Genomic DNA, 6,900 nt, shown 5'->3' with positions numbered 1-6,900 from the left:
CTTCATGGTCTGATCACCTCCCAAAGGCCATATCTCTGAAAACTGCTACCTTGGGGAGGGGTCAAGTCTATACAGAAGCATTTGTTGGAGATATACAGATGAAAAAATCTGAACTATTATGTAAAAGTTAGGCTTAAAGATGGAAATTCCAAGAGCTTGGGGGAAATCCTTTGGATACCAGTTGAGGGCAATGGTGTGCCAAAGCGAGAAACATTTTATCGCTACTATTTTCTAAAATTGTTGGTAATGATAAAAGTCTAATTGATTTTAAATAGGTTTCTATATTGTTTTAAAATTTATAGACAGTGCTCCTATTGATTGGCTGCACCTAGTTGGAGCACTTCCTCCCCCACGCCCGTATGCCACTAGGTGGCAGTCAGACAGAGGTTGGAGAGAGGAAAAGTTTTTAACCTGTTTTTCAGAAACCTTTTGCTCTCCAATTCTAACAAAATCAACTGTCTGAAGTACCTCTTTTGAAATAACCTCTTAGGATATGGCCTCTTAGAGTTCTGAGGAAAGTAGCCACTTATGGCTGTGAGGTCATGCCGGGCCGAAGGAAGAATCAAGGCTATCAGCTGGTTGTCAAGCAACTGAAAGCCCCCTTGTACAAGGACTGGCTGATTGTTTCTTCAAATGTCTCTTTGCTGTGGCTAGTGATGACCCAGTCTGAGCGTGATTGGTCTCCAGAATCTGAAACAAAGGCATAATCACATGAGGTGGGATCGGAAAGTACCAGATATTAACCCAATGCCACAGTCAGGGGGATGTCTAAAGCAAGATTTACAGGCTTTAGAAGGCTCTGCTACAATACAATACGGAAGGAGAAGGGAGTTCAGTGAAAAGGGAGAAAAGTCACTGTGCAGTTGAAGTAAGAACTACAGCCTATGGGGTGCCCTGGAGTTTCAGAAACTAAGTAAAAGCTCAGAGAATATTGAGACATTTTGGCAACTTTGGAAAAGGAACCCCTCCAGGAAGACGCAGACAATGTGGGTTGATTGGGTGGATGGCTTTGGATAGAAAATGGGGCTCTGGGTTGATGAGATGAGGAGGGTTTGTAAGCAAGTGTAAGAGCAGAGTCTTCTCAAGAAAAGAAAAGAAAAAGAGAAACTTAAGAAAGAAAGCCCTCAAAAATGAAATCATGTCATCTCTAAACTACAACCTGCTAAAGGTTTGGGTAGACATGTCTTTCTCTTTCCTGTCTCAGAAAACTGGAAATGCTTTTGTCCTGATCATATATTTGATAGTCGCTCTCTCTGCCTTTATCTCCCATCCCCATATTTCAGTACTCTCTTGTTTCCCATTGAGAATTTTCCAACACTGGTGAAAGCTGGAGAACATTTGGGATTTGGCGTGAATAAACACATTCCACATACATAATACGGTGGAATACATTTGAGGTGGAATCAGCCAAACAATAACCCATGCATCAAAGTTCAGATATCATAAATGCAAAATAATCAGTGTCTCCATGCACACATGGCACTGCAAAGGAGAACTTTCCTATCCAGAGTAGATGACATGGGAAATATTCTGGCCACGCTGTTTTAGGATGGAATTAATGCCTTATTCTGAATAAAATTAGTTCATTCTATCTAATATGATAATAACTTCTAATAACCTGATGATTTACCAAGTGGGGAGTTCATATCCTGTAAAGTTTCCTTTAATTAAATGTTTTCTATCCTCATAACTTCTTACATAAATCAAAATTTTCTCTGAATATCTCCCAATAGTAGTTGTACTTCTAGTCTCTGTTTAGAAGGTTTTATGATTTATTAACCATAGCAGCATCCATATATGCTTGAGAAATTCTAATAAATATATATATGTGGAATATGTTTATTCAAAGCTAAAACAACACTTTATTCAGAGGTAGATTTTTATATTATTTTCAGTAAGTCTCTGATTTCCCCAGAGAGCTGTGGCTCGGCATTAAGAACCTTTATCAAGAAAGGATTGAAACAAGAGGTTTCATCTCTTTGAGAGTTTTGTGTTAAAGATACTTCTTTGAGATCAGGGTCATCTAGAGCCCCTGCCATGTACCTCATAGATGCATTTTTTGGAAGAGGTCTGGATAGAGCTAGTAAGCGCTAACAAAAGAAAAATGGAGAAATGCTCATGTTTTGGGAATCCTCACAACATGCTTATGTCTAGCAGAGACAAACTCAGAAATAGAGCAGGATACTTACAAAACATTCCATGTCTGACTTTTGTTAGCAGTCATTGCCAAACAATAGGACAGTCATCAAAGTTTGTCTCCTGTCACAGATGTTAAAAATCTACTTAATTGTGAATTTCCTTGAGATGAATTTTATGACATATGAATTATAACTCAATAAAATTATTTTGAATTAATGTCATCAGATATATCAAGCTCAATACAGTTGTCATATTAGTTTCCCAGTGTTGGGAACCCCTTGGACCTCCAATATCTGGGGCCTGTGAATTCACACATTGCCATGCTCTACAGAAGACTGCTTCCTAATGATGTCATCTGTTTATTTCAAAGTCCGAAACAAAACAGTGATGAACACAGTATCCAAGTAGAACAGGGTGATTAAAACACCAACTCTGAAATCAGACTGCCTAAGTCCCTGTCTTTGCTGTGTGAAATTGGGTAGGCCATTTCATCTTACTATGTGAGCCTCATTATATTATATTCATTGTTCCTGCCTCCCGACATTGCTTTGAAGAATAATGACTTGATGGGCTCAATGCATCTAGCATAATACCAAGGGGATTCAAATTCAAACCTAAAGCCATTTGATAATATGAAACTATTTTTTGGTAAATAATGATAGCTGGCAAAGGAATTAGATGGGGGGGGTCTCACTACTCTGCTATACTCTCCCGACTGGATTATAGTAAGAAAAGGGCTTAAATAAAATTCTGCCTCTAAGGCAGATTTTTTCATTCATTAGCGAAGTAGGCTGTCATAAAACATATTCCATGGCTTCATAAAGCCTTACATCTCTACCTTTGAAAACACTCTCAGTACCTCTTATTAAAGATACAGCTGGCGCATGGCTTCTTGTTGTGAAGTCCGAAATCTTGGCTGAAAATGGCACCCATTCAGGATAAACCCACTCCTTCCACTCTACCAAGTACAAGGTAAATATTTCAGTTGGTTTTTATGCCTTGCTGGCACAAAGATAGTATTAGTTCATTTGTTTTCACTAATCCATGTATATTGACTGCCTATATTTAAAAACAAGAGTCCATTTCTAACATCAATCATAAAATGTCGGGTTAGTTTCACCAACAAAAAAAATATTTAGCTAGGGCTGGAGACACAGGGCAGTGGTTAAGAGCACCAGCTGCTCTCTCATAGGACTGAGGTTTGATTCTAAGAACAGACAGGGAGGTTCACAACCGTCTGTAACTCCAGTCTCAGGGGATCTGATGTTCTTTTCTGGACTCAGAAGGCACTGTTTGCACGTAATTCACAGATAAACATGCAGACAAAAATACTCATAAAAATAAGCAAATAAATAAGTAAACTTTGTGTGCATGTATATGCTATGTGTTATATGTTTATTATATTGTGTATCGTATATATGCCCAGAAAACCCCTACTTATCAAATTCACAGTTCATGAGTGAGACACAGAGAGTAGAATCCTTTATTATAACCACTCTGTAGTGTCCTGCTTTCTAATTCATTTTCCTAACTACTATGAAGCACACATTTGATTCGCTCAGTGCATGTAAAATTGTTGTGAAATTGTGGGCATGGAGTTGCTTGTGGTACTCCTTTACTTTCTTTTTTCTATTTGTAGAGTCTGCAATGATAGCTCTCCCTTGCCTGCTGACACTGGGTGATTTGTACCATCTTTTTTCTGTATACGTCCTATAAGCCAGACGTTTGACAATTATATTGATCTTTTCTAAGAACTAGCTTTTCACTTCACTGATTTTCTTTTACATTTCTGGTTTCACTTCCATTAATTTTAGTTTCTAGTATTTTATATTTCTCCCTTACTTTGACTTTGATTAGTTTTTCCCAAGTTTTCACAAAGTGGAACCTTAATGATTTGAGAAGGATTTATTTCTTTTTTATGTTTTATTTTATTTAAATTAGAAACAAGCTTGCTTGACATGTCAATTGAATTTCCCTTTAGAAGAGAAAGGAAACCATAGAAAAGGGTGGAAAAAAAGAAAGGGTATAGATGACCAATGCACAATACACATATGCATGGAAATGTCACAGTTAAACCCTATAACTTGTATAATTAATCTATGAGTAATCAATTAATGCATCACTAAAGTAAAAATAAAAATCATGAATCGATCATCAGGTAAACAGGACAGCTTCCCAGCCTGTGTTCCAGAGCCTGCAGATCGCCTGGGAACTGCACAGAGCTCCCAATCCCGGCGGGAGCATCAGGTAAACAGGCCAGCTTCCCGGCCTGTGTTCCAGAGCCTGCAGATCGCCTGGGAACTGCACAGAGCTCCCAATCCCGGCGGGAGCCAAGCACCCCAGACTCCAGATCTTCTCTCCCACCAACGAGTCCAGGAAAGGAGAGGAGGCTGGGAGTACAGGGAAGTAGCTGTCCCTCTGGCATCATCAGGTAAACAGGCCAGCTTCCCGGCCTGTGTTCCAGAGCCTGCAGATCGCCTGGGATCTGCACAGAGCTCCCAATCCCGGTGGGAGCATCAGGTAAACAGGCCAGCTTCCTGGCCTGTGTTCCAGAGCCTGCAGATCGCCTGGGAACTGCACAGAGCTCCCAATCCCGGCGGGAGCCAAGCACCCCAGACTCCAGATCTTCTCTCCCACCAAAGAGACCAGGAAACTACAGGAGCCAGGGAGACCAGGGGAGTAGCTGTTCCGGATCAGGTACAACAGGACCCAGCATAGGGTCCAGGGGACCAGGTAGGAGGCTAAGCGCCCCAGATTCCTGTTCTTCTTCTCTACCCACGGACCAGCATTTGGACAAGGCATAGAAGAACCACCAGATTACTGGACTTACTAGCACCCACCAAAAGGGAACTCTGGTCCCCAGACCAGGAAGGGGCTCTTTCTGCACCCACTAAAAGAAGAGATGGGAAAGAGACAATACAAAAACACAGTCAGCAACAGAAAAACAAATATGACACCGCCAGATTCTAGAGACTCCACACCAGCAAGACCCCAATATTCCAACGCGAAGGAAGCAGAAGAGAACGACCTTAAAAGCACTTTCATGAAAATGATAGAGGCCCTAAAAGAGGATATTGGAAAATCCCTCAAAGAAATGGAAGAAAAAACAAACCAAAAAATGCAAGAAATGGAAGAAAAAACAAACCAAAAAATGCAAGAATTGGAAGAAAAAACAAACCAAAAAAGGCACGAAATGGAAGAAGAAATGAAGCAAAAAATACAAGAAATGGAAGAAAAAGCAAAGCAAAAAATGCAAGAATTAGAAGAAGAAACATACCAAATAAGGCAGGAAATGGAAGAAGAAACAAAGCAAAAAATGCAAGAAATGGTAGAAAAAACAAAGCAAAAAATGAAAAAATGGAGGAAGAAACAAACCAAAAAAGGCAGGAAATGGAAGAAGAAACAAAGCACAAAATCCAAGAAATGGAACAAAAAGCAAACCAAAAAATGCAAGAAATGGAAGAAAGAACAAACCAAAAAATTCATAAAAGGCAACAAACGGACGACCAGATAAACAGAAAATTGCAAGAAGCAATGCAAACGCTGCAAGGGTTGAAAACTGAAATAGAGACACTAAAAAAAACACAATCTGAAGAAAGGCAGAAAATAGAAAAGCTGGACAAACAGTCAGGCACTACCAATACAAGCATTACCAACAGAATAGAAGAGATGGAAGAGAGAATCTCAAGTGTTGAAGACACATTAGGAGAAATGGATTTATCAACCAAAGAAAACCTTAAATCCAACAAATCCTTAACACAAAACATCCAGGAATTATGGGACACCATGAAAAGACCAAACCTAAGAATAATAGGTATAGAAGAAGGAGAAGAAATCCACCTCAAAGGGGCAGAAGGCATATTCAACAAAATCATAGAAGAAAACTTTCCCAACCTTAAGAAAGACATGCCAATGAAGGTACAAGAAGCCCACAGAACACCAAATAGAGTGGACCACAAAAAAAATCCCTCGCCACATAATAATCAAGACCCCAAACATACAGAATAAAGAAAGAATATTAAGAGCAGCTAAGGAAAAAGGTCAAGTAACATATAAAGGCAGACCTATCAGAATTACACCTGATTTCTCCATGGAAACTCTGAAAGCCAGAAGGTCCTGGATAGATATTCTACCTACACTAAGAGACCATGGATGCCAGCCCAGACTACTATACCCGGCAAAGCTCTCAATCACTATAGACGGAGAAAACAAGATATTCCATGACAAAACTAGATTCAACCAATATGTGTCCACTAACCCAGCCCTACAGAAAATTTTGGAAGGAAAACTCCAACCCAAGGAAGCTAACTACAACCAGAAAAACATAAGCATTAGAGAATCCTCTCTACCAACAGCCAAAAGAACAAAGGGGCGAAATTCCACCCATAATTCCACCAACAACAACCATCGCAAATCGAAGAAGGATGAGCAAACAATGGTCATTAATATCCCTCAATATTAACGGCCTTAACTCACCCATAAAAAGACACAGACTAGCAGAATGGATTCGAAGACAGAACCCTTCCTTCTGCTGCATACAAGAAACACACCTCACCCTCAAAGACAGACATTACTTGAGAGTTAAAGGTTGGGAAAAAATTTTTCAATCAAATGGACCCAAGAAACAAGCAGGGGTAGCAATCCTAATATCTAACAAACTAGACTTTAAAATAAAATCAATCAAAAGAGATGAAGGAGGTCATTACATACTCATCACAGGTGAAACCCACCAAGACGAAGTGTCTATCCTGAACATCTATG

Source organism: Mesocricetus auratus, unplaced genomic scaffold (assembly GCF_017639785.1).
Source record: "Mesocricetus auratus isolate SY011 unplaced genomic scaffold, BCM_Maur_2.0 Super-Scaffold_100003, whole genome shotgun sequence".
NCBI lineage: Eukaryota > Metazoa > Chordata > Mammalia > Rodentia > Cricetidae > Mesocricetus > Mesocricetus auratus.
This window is presented reverse-complemented; position numbering follows the sequence as displayed.